Source organism: Coenobita brevimanus, chromosome 100, assembly GCF_032717465.1.
Source record: "Coenobita brevimanus isolate Jiangsu-jjx chromosome 100, ASM3271746v2, whole genome shotgun sequence".
In the NCBI taxonomy this organism is placed as follows: Eukaryota; Metazoa; Arthropoda; class Malacostraca; order Decapoda; family Coenobitidae; genus Coenobita; species Coenobita brevimanus.
Window position 1 is genome coordinate 11,691,670 of NC_137053.1, and position 18,897 is coordinate 11,710,566.

Here is an 18,897-nt window from a genome sequence, read left to right on the forward strand (position 1 = left end):
GCTAGTCTATGCAACTTAGGCACCACACTCGTAATGGAAGGGTAATTAAGGCTATATCTGGTCCTCCAGTTAAAAAGTTTCGCCAGAGCTGAGAGAAATTTGATGAATAATTATAGCAATAATAAAGTATAAACACATCATCATTTTGATTTTTTTTTTTTTTTTTTTAACTCACGGCAGTTTTTCTGTGTACTGTTGTCTCCATCTAATAAATGAACCTTGCATTAAGGAGGCACTTTTATGGGGTAGAAGATTAGTGGAGATTTTAACCTCCTCGGTGAGACAGGAAGCCCACAGTTAAATAAAATTATCCAGGGGTAGGTTGCATGAATAAAAACCAACAGACGTCATGACTGTCCAGAAAAATAATTTCTTTCTGTTTAATGGTAGTCTTGTTTTTATTCATGGTCTTAGTTTCCAAATTGTCATTGATGTCAACTCTAGAACAGAATCGTTGGGCTCTCAGACCCGACGACGTCGGACATTTCTTTGTTTTATGGGATTACGTTGCTAGTACTGCCATCCTATTTTGTCTACCTTGAGTTTCCACTGAGACATTGCTAAGGGTAGGTGTGCAACTCTGAGCCCCAATTCCATCATCGTGTTTTTATGGTGTCTGGATCTATTAGACAATGATAACATTTCGAGGGGTGATATATAATCTTCATGTGCCAGTAGTGAAATCGGAAGATGATATTATAACTCTGAATTATGTGAAATATGATAATTACAAGTGTGTGTTAGTGAAGGACTAGGCTTTGTCATGCAGTCATTGTTACTGAATTGTGTCGTGATGTGTTTTATATATATATATATATATATATATATATATATATATATATATATATATAGATAGATAGATAGATAGATAGATATAGATATATATAGATAGATAGATAGATAGATAGATAGATATATATATATTTATATATATATATATGTATATATAATCTATCTATCTATATATATATATATATATATATATATATATATATATATATATATATATATATATATGGTTATGTAGAAGGACTGCTGAGCCTTGATAGCAGGCTGTGAAGCCGATGCCCAGAGTCGGACACATAAAAATATATATATATATATATATATATATATATATATATATATATATACAAAGCAGATTTTCGTTGTATAACTCTCAAAATGTCGGCATAACGACTGGACGTGTGAGAAAACTCTCGCACACTGATGTTACGACATGAAGATCCGTGGCACTGCCATAGAGGTGAGCGAAGTACACTGGGATGACCGATGTGACGCCATGAGTAGGAGAATGCCTTTCGTAGATACGGGCCGTCAAAGGGTAAATATATCGTTCTTTTTTTTTTTTTTTTTTTTGCTGGGATATCACACACACTCACACACACACATTTGTTGAGATGTCACACACACACACACACACACACTCACACACACACACACACGCACACACACACACACACACACACACACACACACACACACACACACACACACACACACACACACACCGCTCGCTGACTCAGTGGTAACGTTCTTGCGTGCTATCTGGTAGACGGGAGTTCGCGCCTTGCTCAGGTTGCGAAATGTTTCACTGAAGAAATGGGTGGCTATTGTCCCCCTTGAGCAAGGGAATGGGTGTGTGCGTGTGTGAAGGTCACAGCCTTGTCCTTAGATCGGACTATATAAGGTCTCAGCTCCCTTCCGGGAGGGTAAAAGCTGACGATCACGACCATCAAGTGATCCTGACTGACCCGGTGTATTACACACACACACACACACACACACACACACACACACACACACACACACACACACACACCGAGGAGGCACCAAGGAGAGCGGACGCGGGTCAACAGCGCTCCTAACCGAACCAGCACGGCCAGTGGCATTACCTAATTTAGTATCTTTATATGAGTCAAGCTCTGTACCAGGTTAGACTAAATGGATTTCTATTATTTAAAAAAAAAATAAGAAGTTTAAGCAAGACTTGTTCAAACAGAAAAGAGAACAAAGTAGCAAAAGAATTCGCTCAATCAGCTGATTGTTTGTTTAGCCCGCAGCATCCCGTCGACGTTCTTTAACGTCCATACGTTTTGTCACTGCCAATCCCGTCACTGTACATAAAAGCGAATCAATTGCAAGGTCCCTAATTTGCACAATTTTCAATTTTCGCGACTGATTTTTGGTACGTATACACGTGACACCTTCCTCTACAAGATGCCAGCAGGGACAATGCCTTACCCAGCATGACCTCCTCCTCCCCTGCATGCCATTGTCTCAGCAATTCACCTGTTATCAATGACCTGGCCAGTAAAGCCATGTCATGCCACAGTACGAAATTCAGGGCCAGAGTGATTCCCCAATCAATGACAATGTGGAGGACAAACTTTACATAGCATTAGTGGAAAAACAGTCAGAAATGATGATCAGGTAATGTGGCAAAAAAAAGGTCAGGTATGGTGATGAGTTAGTGTGTGAAACAATGCTTATAATGCCTATATTTCTGCTTGAAAACCAATATACTCTCATACTACATATAAATTCGTACCAAGTAAATAAATAAATACCGTTTATGAGTGGTGTGAAATAGTTATCCTCCCATAGAACTCGTTTTCTTTGGTGCCAGCCTGTTAGAAAACCCAGTAAGGTAAGGAGGTACTCCTACCTGTATCGAGTATTTAAAACCTCAGGTGAGCGATTTCTCTATGAATTTTCGATGTTTCTCACCAAAAGCGGAGGTTTGAACCAAAAAAAAAAATAAAAATAAAAAAATGGTCGGGATTGAGGGGAGTCAGTGGTGGAAAAGTGGTCGGGATGGGGCGGGTTAGACTACAACTGCCCCAGGGAATGTAAGTACTCTGTGCTTTTAGTACTGCAAAATGGCCACATACTTTAGTAAAGCAAATTTGGAAAAGAAAAGGGATAAAAGTAGAAACCAGGATGATGATTTCTACCAAGAACTGGTTGAAATGGAGACTCACAATAAACTGGTGGAGCGTGTACACAGACTGGAGATGGCTTTTCGGAATGAGATTGATGAAACAAGAAGCAGATGCACTTGCAAAAGGAAGAAATAGAAAAACTAGGAAGGAAGGTCAACAAGAAAGACACAACCATAGATGAACTAACAGTGGAAGTGAGTACACTTGGGAGGAAAATGAGTGAAATGGCAAGTACAGTAGTCAACCACGAGAGTATTATGGAAGAGTTCAAGAATGATACAGAGACAATTAGGCAAGTAAGCAGTCTGATAGACCAGAGCAGTGATACTGAGAAGATAACACAGGCGAATGAAGCTGGCAAAGCTACAAAAATGATGTGGAAACCACGTATGCTGAAATGGTGAAAATAAAGAAAGATTTAGAAACAAGGGTGGAAGAAAAAAGCATTAAAAAGGAAGTGAAAAGAATAATCCAAAACAATCCAAAGTTAGACAGAGATTCAGTAGATATCAACAAATCTATAGTAATCACTGGTATAGAAGAGGAAGAAGTAAAAAACAAGATCTCAAGAGAAAAAAAAGAAGCTGGCAAATGTAAAGAGCTTATTGAAAGACGTATCAGAGGAAATCTATAGTAAAGACATAGAGGAACACAAAAGATTAGGGAAATACAAGAGAAGCAAGTCAAGACCGCTAAAGGTAACCTTCCAGAGTGTAAACACCGTGGAGGAGATACTAAAAAATGCAAAGAATCTTATGGAAAAAGAGGAGTTCAAAAATGTATGGATAAAAAGGTGCCTAATACAAGAGGAACTGGAATTACTGAAAGAGAAGAGGGAGGAAGCAAAAACAAAAAATGAGGGAAGATCAGAAGAGGAGAAGAATAAACTTTTTTTACAAAGTAATAGGATTGCAGGTACGAAAGTGGTACATAAACAGGAGGGAATAAAAAGGAGGAAGGAAGTAGAACCATGTCATGACAAGTATATAAACAAGATGATTAAGTTGATGTACTCAAATGCGGATGGAATGTGCCTAACTGAAACAAAATTAACACCAAGGATATCAAATGACATACTAAACTTAGAGGAATATAATATATGGAGAAGAGATAGGAACTTAAAAAAACGAGGAGGAATTATAATATTAACTAAGAAAAATCTAAAAGTCAAAGAAATAGAACTAGATATACCCTCACAAGTAGAACTGATTGCAGTAGAGATCAATACATCTGAAGGGAAAGTAGTTGTAGCCAATTTGTGCATGCCACCCAGATCAAACACATGGGAAAGTGACGAATATGAGGACCTGGCAGAGAGTACAATTCAGAGTTTAAGAGCATTACTACATAAAATGGAAGAGAAATCGGAAAGAATTATACAAACTGGAGATTTTAATACAGATATAAATTGGAATACTCTAGATATAATAAGCCAAGAAAGCTGTTGGGACCAAAAGCTCCTGGATCTCGTGCAAGAGTTTTTCCTAATGCAACATGTGAGGGAAACCACCAGAAAAAGGACTCGATGTACCCTCAATGCTAGATCTCATATTTACTAGGCAAGAAAATGATGTTGACAGTTTAATATATCACCCTCCACTCGGCAACAGCGACCATGCAGTACTAAATTGCAACTTCAGGATAGCATATGACATAGTTAACAGCAATGAAAGTTACAAAAAGAGCCTAAATTATAAAAAGGGAAATTATCATGACCTAAAGAAGTATTTCTTAGAAGTTGATTGGGAAAATGAGCTTAGAGGACAAGATTTAAATGCTGTATGTAAAAAATTCTGTGAATTTTATGAAATAGGAGTCCAGAAGTACATCCCACAGCACAAAGAAGCAGAAAAGAAAATAAAGAAATGGTTCAATACAGAATGTAAAAAATCAAAAGAAAGAAGAGATTTGTTGTGGAATAGATACAGAAGACAGAATAGTGAAAGGGCATATAATAATTACAAACAGGCAAGAAACGATTATACAAGAATAAGGAGGGAAGCCCAAAAACAGTTTGAGGAGGATATCCTAAATAAAAGTAGTGATCAGCCGAAGCTATTTTATAGATACATCAGAAGCAAAACCAAATTAAAAGATAAAATACAATCCATTACGGATGAGAGAATCACCTATACACAAGAGAAGGATATTTGTGAAGCACTAAATAAGAATTTCCAATCATTTTTAACAGAAGAAAAAAAATTGAGAGGGACTATGTGGAACATGCATGCCCACACATACTACCAGATATACAAATGTCAGAAAAAGTAATACAGGAGGAGTTAAGTAAATTAGACAGAGGAAAAGCAAATGGTCCCGATGAAATTTCATGTTGGGTGCTACGAGAATGTGCAAAGGAGTTAAGTAAACCATTATTTTTAATGTTCAAGAAATCCTTGAGTCAAGGTAAACTACCTGATATATGGAAGAAAACAAACATTGTCCCCTTATTCAAGAAAGGGAATAGACAAAATCCACTCAACTACCGACCAGTATCACTGACCAGTGTTGTAAGCAAGGTATTCGAAAAGCTTATAAGAAAAGCTTGGGTAAATCATCTAGAAGAACACAATATGATAACAGAAAGAGAGTTTGGTTTCAGAAAAGGAAAATCATGTGTTACTAATCTGTTGAGCTACTATGACAGAGTAACAGACACAATACAGGAAAGAGAAGGATGGGTGGACAGTATCTATTTAGATTTCAAGAAAGCATTTGACACAGTACCACACCAAAGACTTTTATGGAAACTGTACAATCAAGAAGGAATTCGAGGCAAACTGTGTTGTTGGATGCAAGATTTTCTCATAAAAAGAGAAATGAGAACAGTACTAAGGGGAAATTACTCATCATGGAAAGAAGTGACCAGGGGAGTACCACAAGGCTCAGTGCTAGCACCAATCATGTTTTTAGTGTATATAAATGATATAGACAGTAACACTGGAAATGAAAGCTATCTAAATGTACTTGCAGATGATGCAAAAATACAAAGGAGAATTACTAACACAGACTCTTGTAAAGCGCTACAAGAAGAATTAAATAAACTTCATGAATGGAGTAATACATGGCAAATGGAATTCAATGTGGACAAGTGTCATGTAATCAAGTTTGGTAAAAGTGGAAAAAGACCTGATTGGGATTATATGTTAGGAAATAAAATCCTACACACGTCAGAGAGAAGGACCTAGGTGTGATTATCAATAACAGACTATCTCCGGCTGACCACATCAGTGAGAAGGTACGGAACATGTATACACTGCTTGCAAATATGAGAACAGCATTCACATACAGTACATAAATGAAGACATGCTAAGAAGGATAATAACATCATTCATCAGACCAACCCTGGAGTATACCTCAGTAGTTTGGAGTCCTCATCTCAAAAAACACATGGACAAGATTGAAAAAGTTCAAAGGGCCACTACAAGATGGGTACCAAGCTTAAGTGATCTAAGCTACAAAGAAAGACTAAATAAACTGAATCTACCAACACTACAGGAGAGAAGGAAAAGAGGTGACATGATAATGCTATATAAATGCATATCAGGGAAGGAGAAAATAGACATAAATGATTACTTAACCTATGGGGAAGCATCAGCAAGAGGACACTGCAAAAAACTGCATAAGAAGAGAGGTGATATAGACGTAAGGAAATTCAGTTTCCCAAACAGAGCAATTGATCAGTGGAATGCACTACAGAATGAAATAGTGTGTGCCAAAACGATTCACAAATTTAAGGATATGTACGATAAATACGGTTAAAGACACGGGACAGTACGAGCTTGACTCATTCCTGTAAAGATACAATTTAATTAAGAAAACACACACACACGCACACACACACGCACACGTACACACAAACACACCCATACTTGTTTAAACGCGCACACACACACACACACACACACACACACACACACACACACACACACATATATATATATATATATATATATATATATATATATATATATATATATATATATATATATATATATACTCATACATACACGCACATACACATACATACACAGACACATACAAATATACAAACATACTTACACATACATATACACACATATGCATACACATGCTCGTACTCATACACACATGTACAAATACACATACATATTCACACACACGTATACGTACATACAAGTACGCACATAAACATGCACATATTCACACAAACACATACACATACACACGTACAGATACACACATACACATACAGACATATTCATACAAAAACACATTCATATACAGGTACACATATACATACACACAAATACATACATTCAGACATACACCACATAACCAAACATACTGTACACATATACACGTGGAAACACATACACATACGCATACAAACACATGCACGTGCACACAAATATATATACACACATACAGACATTAAACATATACATACACACATACACACATGTATTCACACATACATACAAACATACCTATGCTTATACATACACATGCACACATATATACACATACACACACATACACATACACGAGTACATATACACATACACAAATACACACAAACGCATACACATACACATAAAGGCCGACACATGCAAGCATGTTGGAGCCTTTAAAAACGAAACCACATACACATACACGTATTCACATACGTATATATACACACATACACACACATACATACACACATTCACACATAACCACAAGTGCATATCCACACACACATTCATATACACAAAAAACGTACCGTACACATACACATGCAGTGTAATGTGTGGTACAGTCACCAGGAGTTCCACCTGGACCACCTAATCGCGGGATATGGTTAGCCTGGCAAGTGTGCGTGTGTGTGTTACATCATTGTGAGTAAATGTAGTCTATGCATATTTGTATCATTTGTTGACTAACGTAATCCGTAAGGTGAGCTGCTAATGCATTGCAATTGTATTTTGATACAGTATTAAATTGTAGGTGAAGATATTATATGCAACGTCATTGCTCATTAGCACAAACTGATGTGTGTGTGTTTACTGATAGGCAGCTGATGAGCTGAGACAGACAGACAGACAGACAGACAGACAGACAGTCGAGACTGTGGAGCAGCCTGCATGTTGTCCGTTAACGAGAGCCGGGGTATCCTAAGTTTGATGTAATTTAAAGTGTAATCAGTTGTCTGTAATAATAAATAACAAAAAACAAATAGGTATATTGTTATTTAGGATACAGGATATCATTGACGCCTTAATAAATATACTGTAATGGCAATGAATGTATAACCTTTGGAGTAAACGACGTGACCCCACTTCATTCCACTTCCCTTTATCTGCCAAGCTCCCGCTCACTCCCATACTTCCCCCTTTCCCCTATATCGCGCCATAGTGGGTGAACTTGCTCACTGTTTTTGAACCACAACTCAACCTGTATCGTGGTTCACGCGATGAGATAAGAGAAGAATTATATTAATCATTTACAAATAGCATAGTGCACAGCTCATTATCCCAAACCATCACACAATAGTTATTAACCAATAACACAGGATAATACAATAACCACATAATAATGTAATACTGCTCAGTTAAAGCTTGGCGATTCGAAAAATTTTCGGGCATGTACACACGAACACAGACTCGTGGATTGGTGCCACGTTAGCCATATCCCGCGTTTAGGTGGTCCAGATGGAACTCTTGTCGAGTGTACGTTGGCTGATGCGGGGTGGTTCCTTAGAATCATTGTGTTGAAATTACATCCTGTTTCCTTCCTTTCCATGAATTACAGATATAAATATAAGGTAAAAAGTGTATTATGCAATAAACATGTCATAAGCATGTTCAGCATAACATAACACTGATCGCGAAGACTCGAAGGGTTCATTACCTTTGTATGCGTGCGTTTGTTGCCCCTGAGATAAACCGTGTGCATCTGTCTACAGAGGTTGGTTCAAGTATTGAACTATTAGTGTGTCAACTGAAATATGACTGATTCAAAACCTCTGAAACATGTGGCTACATTATATACATAATTTATTTTCAAAAAGTTACACAGAGGAAAGGAAATAAAAAGTATATAGGCCTATGTGGAGTGATAGAATCATCGATTTTAGTCACTATGCTCAGACGGACATAAGGACGAACTGTTTCGTACGCTCACTAACATTTACTGAATTCTACCAACTTCGGATGACGCCTGATGATTCAAACACACGCAGAAGTTTAAAAAAAAAACACTTGTCTCGCATTGCACACACACACACACACACACACACAAACGCTGAAAACGTGTGAATTCACTAGGGGGTTTGTAAGTGCTTCGTTTGATTTGCAATTTGTTAAAAACTATAAGATGTTTTCCTTCCTGTCATTGTTTAATTAAAATATCGCAAAGAATATAATGCAATGTATTAACATTTTCAACTATACATCTATTATGTGACTGTGTTGCAAGTTTTATGAAAATAATTTTTACATGACACTGAAAGTCAAACCTCGATGCTTTAATAACTTGTGTAGTTGCGTACGTGTGTGTGTTGCCGCCCAGAAAGGACCCCGTTCTTATCTCCGGTCCTTACCGAGGTGGGCTAGAGATTGCGGTTTTCCTGTGTAAAGTGGTAGTGGCTAGTACCCTGTTGAGAGGGAGAGATACCCAAGACTGAAGCTGTACCTATGCCTTTCACAACGAAAGATTTCGACATGTTTCTTATTAGAATCCATTATGACCAGACGTCTCACTAGATTTGGTGCAGGGAAGTGGTGCTGTTGTGTGTGTGTGTGTGTGTGTGTGTGTGTGTGTGTGTGTGTGTGTGTGTGTGTGGATTATTATATGTGGGCAAGTGTCGCCTATGTTTATAATTATGTGTTTGTACTTACAGGAAATGGCTACGAGTGCAGGAAGTGAATGAAAAAGAAAATCATTCTATGCTGTTTATACTATTTATGCTTCAATAACGAAATCAAAGTACAGCTAGTGTAATTACGAGTACACATGATGCGCACTTATATATGTATACTAACAGGGGTACCCGGCGTTCTCCCTCCACCTCCTTATTTATCTTCCTCCTTTCCCAGCCTCCCATCTCTCTCTCTCTCTCTCTCTCTCTCTCTCTCTCTCTCTCTCTCCTTATTTATCTGACTCTTACAACTCTGCCCCCCTCCGTCAAAACATCGGTCTTTTTGGTCTTAAAACCTTCCTTGGATCATAAGACCAAAAAGACGAACACTCCAATCCTATTTGTTCTAGTTCAAAATTTCTTTCTATTCCAGAAAGACTATGTACACTCGTGATCACTAATCTCTGACCAGAGAGTTAGCCAAAGTCGTGGCCAGGCGTAGGCTACACAGTCAGACACACTCCATCGTCGTTTCAGAAAGGTTTAGTGCTTCAGTGAACAATTTTCTAAGCATCACTGAAGCACTTTTGTTTCACATATTATTTTCTCAAGTAATATATGCATGGTAAGAAATAGAGAAATTTGGTCATAGCTGTTACTTTTAGTCTATAATGAGTGCGTGATATTTGAATTTCATACACTGTTTTATTAATCTGTTTATTATTTCACTTACCTATTTCTTGAGGCTAGCCTTTAACCTAGCTGTTGGTAGGTGATATCCACGATTGCCACAGCAGCCTGCATTCACGCGACATATTCTAAGTAAGAATGCGTTATAATACTTATATCATTGACAGAAATTTACTATTACTAATACCTTGAACTGAATGTTTTTCTCTAGTGATAACAGGCCCCGTTGCCCATAGATATAAATAAGTCAAGATGCCGCATGACACTACTTTAGATGCGTCTGCGCGGCCGCCGTCCTGGAACGGTTGAGGCAGACGATGTCGTGTTCCTGACGATCATGAAAGCTGACCACTATTTACCTAGAAATGCAGCAGCACTGTGCTGCTTTTGGGTGTAGAAAGCGTTGGAATATATCTATGGTGACACCGACAGCACGAGCGGCTCAACTGTCTGGTTATGCAAACGTGCCTCAGCTGCTTCTCTATCCTCCGAAAGGAGGATGGTGGGTTGCAGAAGGGAAATTTATGCCTGCAGTCCACCGAGTTCACATTTCAGGTGAACCAGGAACCACAACCACTACCACCACAACAACAGCCACCACCAAAAATAATAATTCTGGAATGAGGTTACAGAGCCAGATGATGGCAGGAAGCAGAGAGGGGTGGGGTATACAGTATATGTCGACCACGGCTAGAGTGGCGCGTGAAATTGTGCTAAAGGGGGCACGACCCAAAAAAGGTTGAGAACCGCTGATGTGGAGTGAACTAAAGTGCAGCTGGGAGTGTTCTCTGTTTTAAGTCGATTGTCAGTCAACTCATTCATTTTTATTCTCCATTATCTTTCAGTTTATAAATACGAATTAAACTATGAATGTGCACAAAGTGTATCAGTGGTCCGTGCTTAGTGTCGTTTTCATTGTAGCTTACAAAGAGGGATTTGGTTTAATAATGAGTAGAATGAAAGCAAGAAGTATTTCTAAGTCTACTTCTGATTGGTTAACTGTCAAGCAGCAGTTTTCGGGATGATTAAAATCATCCGTGTAGAAGCCGGAAAAAAAAAAAAGTTGGTCCCTGCCATATAAACAAGCAATCGACATAGTTATGGAGGTTAGATCAGGTAAAAGGTGAGAGATTAAATCCAGCTCATTAGTGCTTATTCCCTTCCAGTAATGAATGAGGAGCTGATCAGAAGGGGTACGGAACCTCGTTCCCCTATGGTGTTGAAGGTCCCCGTAATTCCCCTAAGCTCGAATAGTGTAGGCGGAAGAGTAATGACGGAAGGACGTGCGTATAATGGTGGCACTGCGAAAATATGTCTGCATTTTGCCTCCAAGTCGTAGCTCAGGATTACGCCCCCCTCTCAGTCCGACACCGCCCTCCTCCTGCCGCTCCTCCTCCTCCAAGAGAGAGAGAGAGAGAGAGAGAAGTGAAAGAGTGACGGAAAAAGACATCATGAAGATAGTAGGTAGAGGGAGGACAGGAAAATAGCGTGCAGGGGGATAGGAGAAGGAAAGAAAGTGTGGAAGAAGAATGGCGATGTTAAATTATTATGAATACGCAGAGAGAAAAAACAATGGGTAGAAAGTGAAAAGTTAGAAAAAGGGATGAAAGAAATATGAAAGAAACTTAGTTATAACTGTGGAAAAGAGAAGGAATGGAGAAAGAAGGGCATTGGGAAAAAATTAGAGGGGATCAAGGTAGGAGGTGAGGAGACTTGAAAAAATTTCGTGGATGTCGGAAGCGAACGACTGAGTGTCGACGTAACAAAAACTATAAATCTTGCTTACCTATAACTACCAAAATTTTACCGCACACGTAGAGATTGCCAAATCCAGTGTTGCTCCCTAACTGTGTCGCTCATCGAGTCACTGAATCTTTCGACGAATGAAACCTGGAAAGCTGCAATACTAGTGGATATAAGCGTCGTTGCGAGAGGGAAGGCTTTGAGGGGGCGGATGTACTGATGCATTGCCTGGTACGCGTCTGGGTTGTGTCCGAGCTGCGTCTGGTGTGTTTCGGGTGATGTGTTTGGGGTATGTCTGAGGGGTGGGTTCAAAGACAATCGACACTATCTAAGATGTACTGGTTTGGTGGATACAGTTGGGGTGGGTGAAGGTAACAAAGGCGTCCTTCTGCTTGTTAAAAGGTTGATCCATACGTGATCATGATATGAGACTCCGGGCGTCACAATGTTTAATTTATGTGTACACCGTCCTCATGGATCCCCTCCACATTCATGCATATACAACAATGAATCCAATTGTGTTTGCTTTTTATACTGCTGCTTCAAAGTTCTGTAAATTGAGAAGCTTGCTCCATAGGCTTTGTGGCACAGTTTCTGGTGGCGACGATGGAGAGGGGCAGCTCGGGGTACGTCTTTCTGCCCAGTAATGAAAAAAGGCAGGAAAAAGTAAAATTTAGAGGCAAAGATACGCTGCTTTGTATTGTATCTATTTTTATTCTTATAATAGAGGATAATCTTCAGTAAACACATGCTGATGCACTGTAGGAGGCGTCTGCACCTGAAGGGCTGAACTAAACAAGCTAATAATGAGAGAGAGAGAAATAAGAGGACAGGGACAATGAGAGGGAGGGTAAGAAGTAAGGGTACAGGGACGTGGATGTTAAAAAAAAAAAAAAAAGGATTGGCGAAGGGAGACGAGAGGAATATATATATATATATATATATATATATATATATATATATATAGATAGATAGATAGATAGATAGATAGATAGATAGATATGGAGGTTAAAGAACCAGTAGCAGAGAATATGATGTCCTTTTGATTGCCTATTACGAAGAACAAGTCTATGCTGGGAGAAGTTAACCTTCACTACAATGACATTTTCTTTTTTGTACCGGCAGACGATAAAATTCAACTGGAAAGAAACTTTTTCTAGTGGAGAGGATAATGAAGACTATTAGGTAAACCATCTAGTTGGAAAAGTTTCTTCTGAGCTGAATTAATACGTGCCACTACTATTATCTTATACTTTTGTGTATAGTATATACCATACTGTATAATTTCAGCTATGTGTACACATCTGCAGTATTTATGTCTATGTAACGCCTAACCTCGAGATTCTGTTGATTGCGTGCTGAGGTGTTGATGATAAAAGAGAGGTAGGGTTGCTTACTTAAGCCGACATACGATTTAAAGTGCTGTGACACCACCTCTATTTCACAGTCAGTCCCAAGCCAGGTCACACAGCAAAAGGGCTATACAGTCTCTACCTTTCCAACCTCCAGCTAATAGAGGACGGAAACGGACCACAGGACTTTAATAATACTGTAATAAATGGTGGCAGCGGCGGTGATAGTAAGAAAACAGTAAGGAATACGTCATCGTATATGAGAGGTAAAATTTTGATATCCAGTAACAGTAAACTTCGCATCAGATCGCCGTCTATATGCTCTTTCACTTGCGGATGGAAAACATAAAGGTGATCTCTGCTATGGTATATAGGATTAAGATGTGGTCATATTATGAAGAAACACTGTTACATGGTTCAGGCATATGGAAACAATGGAGAGTGAGAAACCTGGGACCGTATTCGTAACAAAATAACTATCAAACTTTTTATTCAGATTAAACAAAACTAGCTGCAAGGGTTCAGAGACGTTTTCTTTGAAAACTTATTCTTATGAGAACAACAGGTCCAAGTTTAACTTCACAGGGCTTGGTAAAACGCTGAGTCAGGATTTTTTTTTTTTTTTCTTATTTCATATTTGACTAAATATGGGGTAAGGGCTGAGGGTGAAGGCTCTTATTATTTGTGAATCAGAAGGACTGCAGGCTGAAGCTACCCCTTCTTGCAGTTCCTCATCATCCTTTTGAAGCATAGGGAGGGAGATGGGAGTGTTTTATAGTATGTAACTGCGAGTCAAGTTTTCCATGTTTTGCACTGGTAGCTATGTAAGTAAACTGTAAAGGAGTCCAGTTGAATGAGGAGAAGACTTTGTATGTGTGTGTGTGTGTGTGTGTGTGTGTGTGTGTGTGTGTGTGTGTGTGTGTGTGTGTGCAAGCACTCGCACGTCGTTTTCAAGGTGATGTTTCAAAACATAACTCATGTCTTATTGTACTCGGAAGATCAGCAAAGCTTCCTCAATCTTCCCCTCATTTCTTTTTCATATTACCATTCCGCCTCATCCTCTTCCTCTTTGTTTTCTGCCCTACCACTCTCTTCTCTACAGCATTATAATGATCCAATTTCTCTTCGTTTGTTTGTTTGTTACCGAAACACAACAAAAACGGCGCAACGTAGCGCAATTTTTGTTAGAGCTAGGTACCGTTAAAATGCTCTAACTTGAAGAATAACACAATTTCCAGTCCAGTCGGGCCACAGGTCCCCGAGTTATAACTCACTTCTGGCCCTTTGCTCAATATTTAGTATTTGCTTTTAGTGCAGGGAATGGATTCGTCCTTGGTCCGGCATTGAAACTACAAGCATGACAGAAGAGAGAAGAGTGGCGTGTTTGCTGTATTTTCACTCTCTCGCCTTTCCTTCCTTCCTCCTTATACTCCTATAATAGTGGACAATGTTGCTGTAGTATAATTTAGTATAACAGCAAATAGGTACTACTGTCCTGCCTCTCTCTCTCTCTCTCTCTCTCTCCTCGACGGGTGTCCCAGCAGGATAAAGTAAGGGAAAGTTCCTCTCTCCGTCTCGCTCGCGACATGAGTAATTCAGATTTTTGTTACCTTTCGACTGAAAACAAAAATTGACGATGTCAAGCGGAGGCCTTCAAGCAAGTTCATATAGTAATCACTTTTTGTCCTTATCAGTAATTCTGGATATATGCATCTATATGTTTATGCACGTACAATATGTATGCATGCGTGTGGTTAATATGACTAGTCTATTCTTTTGCCTCACTTTGCTACCCCATTCAAATGCCTCATCTGTCTGTCTGTCTGTCTGTCTGTCTGTCTCTCTCTCTCTCTCTCTCTCTTTCTCTTTGTGCTCCCTTTTTGGTCATTCTTTCTCCCTCCTTGTCTTCTATTAGATTTTCCAGTTAAAGGTGTTCCATCTCACAAGAAACACCTCTTTATATTCATTTCTCATTCTTCCCTCCCTTGCCAGTACATCTCCTCCCGTATATTATCCCTGCCATCTCTTTCTGGCTTATTTCCTTCACACACTTCTGTCTCACTTGTTCTCTTTTCTCCGTATATTTTGCTCTGCACCATCATTCTCTAAAATATTTTACTTCCACTGTCCTCCTCCCTTCTCCATGATCGACCTTCTACCCTCTGATCCCTCGTTTTCATCTCGTGTTCCATTTCTTGCTTGTTTTCTTCTCCCTCTTATCCGCTGGGCTCCAGGTTCTATGTATCGCCTTTCTTCTCCTCTCTCTCTCTCTCTCTCTCTCTCTCTCTCTCCATTTTATCGGAAATTAACAGTGACGTCGCTGCGGGGTATTACACACTTTGGAGAATGCAATAAGTGAATTTATTAACTAAAACGAGAATCTTGGCTTAAGCCTGGCAGTCATCAAGGGGTTGACTGAACGATGGACCGTATCAATGTGTGAGAGTGAGGTTTTTGTTTATAGCAAGGAGGGTACTTGTGGCAGTAAATAATACGAGTGAAAAAAATGTTAACGGTACTATGGAAGGCTATTATTAACTACAAAGCACACAAACAGCACATACCTCCGCCAACGCTAATATATTTTATGATTTACTAATATTATCCCTCTTTCCTACAAGACAAATACGTTTACCATTTCACATAATCATTTGATTCAACGATCTTGGTCCGCCTTGCCATCACATCTCAAAGAGGCATACGTCCGCCAACGCTAATAGACTTTATTATTTATTTCTGCACCCGGAACCGGATCCACCACAAAATGTATCAACTTTTCCTTGACCCATTGCCCACCTATCCACCAGATTTCAATAAAAACTGATAAAAACTTTTTGAAATATCCTGTACACAAAGAAACAATGAAACCCGGCTGAATGCATAACTTCCGCCTAACTTCTTTGGCAGAGATAATAATAATAATAATAATAATAATAATAATAATAATAATAATAATAAATAAATAATAATTATTAGTATTAGTATTATTAGTATCAGACGTAGAAGAAGAAGAAGAAAACAAAAGCAAGAAGAGCAAGGTAGAGTTGGAGAAATAAGCTGAAAAAGATGATGTGGTAGAAAATAAAAGCCATGGGAACAATAGGAGGAAAAGAAATGACTTGAAAAAAACAATAATAAATAATAAACAATAAAAAATGATGATCATGGTAATAATAATAATAATTATAATAATAATAATTATAATAATAATAATAATAATAATAATAATAATAATAATAACAATAATAATAATAATAATTACAACAACGACTTGAATTCTGAAAATGCTGAGGCAGTATTCAGAGAACTCCATATTTCACATGATAATGTCACATTCCAGATTAGAATGAAACAAAATCCACACTTGTACATCAGTCATGGTGTGCAATCTTTGAGATCTGCTCAGTATTAAGAGTGGTTGGGATTAATGGTGCATTATTAATAATACATCATAAATTGAATATGCAGAGTGTCATGATTTTTGTTCTAACCAAGATATATATATGTGGAAATCTATAATTTCTTGTAAACCAGTATATATGGCAAGCTACCAAGTCTTGGTAAAATATGTACACAGAAATGAGTATAACATGACATATAAAATATTGGAATTTATTACGAACGAAACCTTGAGGAAATGTCAAAATGACATTGAAAATGACCTTTCGAGGTCAAATTTGAAATTTCCATTTGACAGAATAAGGCCATACTATGGGTAGTTGGTAGTACACTTTGATCTTAAATTTTCAATAATAAGTGCAGAAAATTAGCATCTTTAGCATTTTGAGCAACTTTTTGGTGGAAGGTACAAAAATCGTCAAAAAGCGTAAAAATATTGATTTGCCCTAATTGATGTTATGAAACCTTAAAATGTAGACACTTTTAGGATTCTGAAAATACTGTTATCATTGTAGACCTAATAATAAGGGACTTTTGGCATGACTCAAATTTGTTTACGGATTTTGACCTGTAACCTTGAGATCCAGGTCAATGTGTTCATACTATGTAAATCATATTCACTCACGACCCACTACATTTCCACCTTTTTTGGTCAAACTCTGCCACATACTTTCCGAATTAGGACTTCAGGCATGAGGTGGCCATCTTGATTTTCCTCATTATCTCAAGATTTGTTAGATCTCAGTATCAATACTGCGGTACACAAGTAGGCTATATGTAAACGACTGCTTACTGGAACATTTGCAAAGCAATCGATTCAGAAGTTTTTGTTGTGCAGGAGAGCAATAAAACAAAACAGAACTAAACAAACTTAGAGGACGCTAGTGATAGGGAAAAAATGTGCCAAAACAAGCCTGCAACCAAGATACATCACTCCTAAAAATTACAATACACCATCTCGAACGGTTTTGGAATGCCAGCCTTCTAGATTTCCCCCCCTCACCCCCCCAAAACCAAAAATAATATCCAGAATGTAAATAAGAACTCCAGAGAATGTTGAGTCCTTAATAATAATAAAAAAAAAACACACATAAAAGAAAAAGTGCAGAACAATTTGAAACAGAAGATGCAGATGATGGAGCAGAAGTATGTCAAGAATTAGAGCATCAAGTATCTATAAACAAAGAGATTAAAAACAGAACTATGACTTGACGAAGAAATAATACGTGGAAGAAGAAAACGACCAAGAGCATCATGAGGGAATGTGTGGGGAAGAGTGTGTGGAGGGTAGACAGTTAGAAGAAAAAGTACACCTAGAATAAGACGGATAGACAATTTAAGTTTTACTCGTATTCTGGCACTAGCATGACGTGGCCTGTTAGATTGAGTCTCAATATACACGTACAAGTTACCTTTCTATAAAAGCACGAAGACGCTGCCTATTCGTTATTAACGATGGATATTGGTAGAACTTTCAGAAGGGGGATAAATGACGTGGAACTGAATAAAGATAGGTCGCAGTTACACTGCTTCAGGGAAAGATTAGATCCTTTATGTTGGGTATGAGTGGCTTATCTTCCCGTCTAGAGTTTCGGGGACTAAAAACTAAATCGGCAGACCTTCAATAGCATAAAGAAGTAAGCCATTGAAGTCTAAAGGATTGAACCCAAGTGATAAAGTGATGTAAGTGACCTATCCGTATTGAGACCGATACTGAGACCTATTCACATCACTATCTTCTTCACTTTATCAAAGGTCTGTGGCGGCTATACTTCTCCTCAACCCTCTGCTAGCGGAGACATTACCTGGCCCAACCAAATGCATCACTCACGGAAGTAACACTGGAAGGCTTATGAACTGTTGGGTGGAAAGTGCGTGTGGAAACAGTTTTCGAGTTGCTTTGTGAATATAAGATTGCTTACGTCATCAGTCGACCCTGGACACAGTG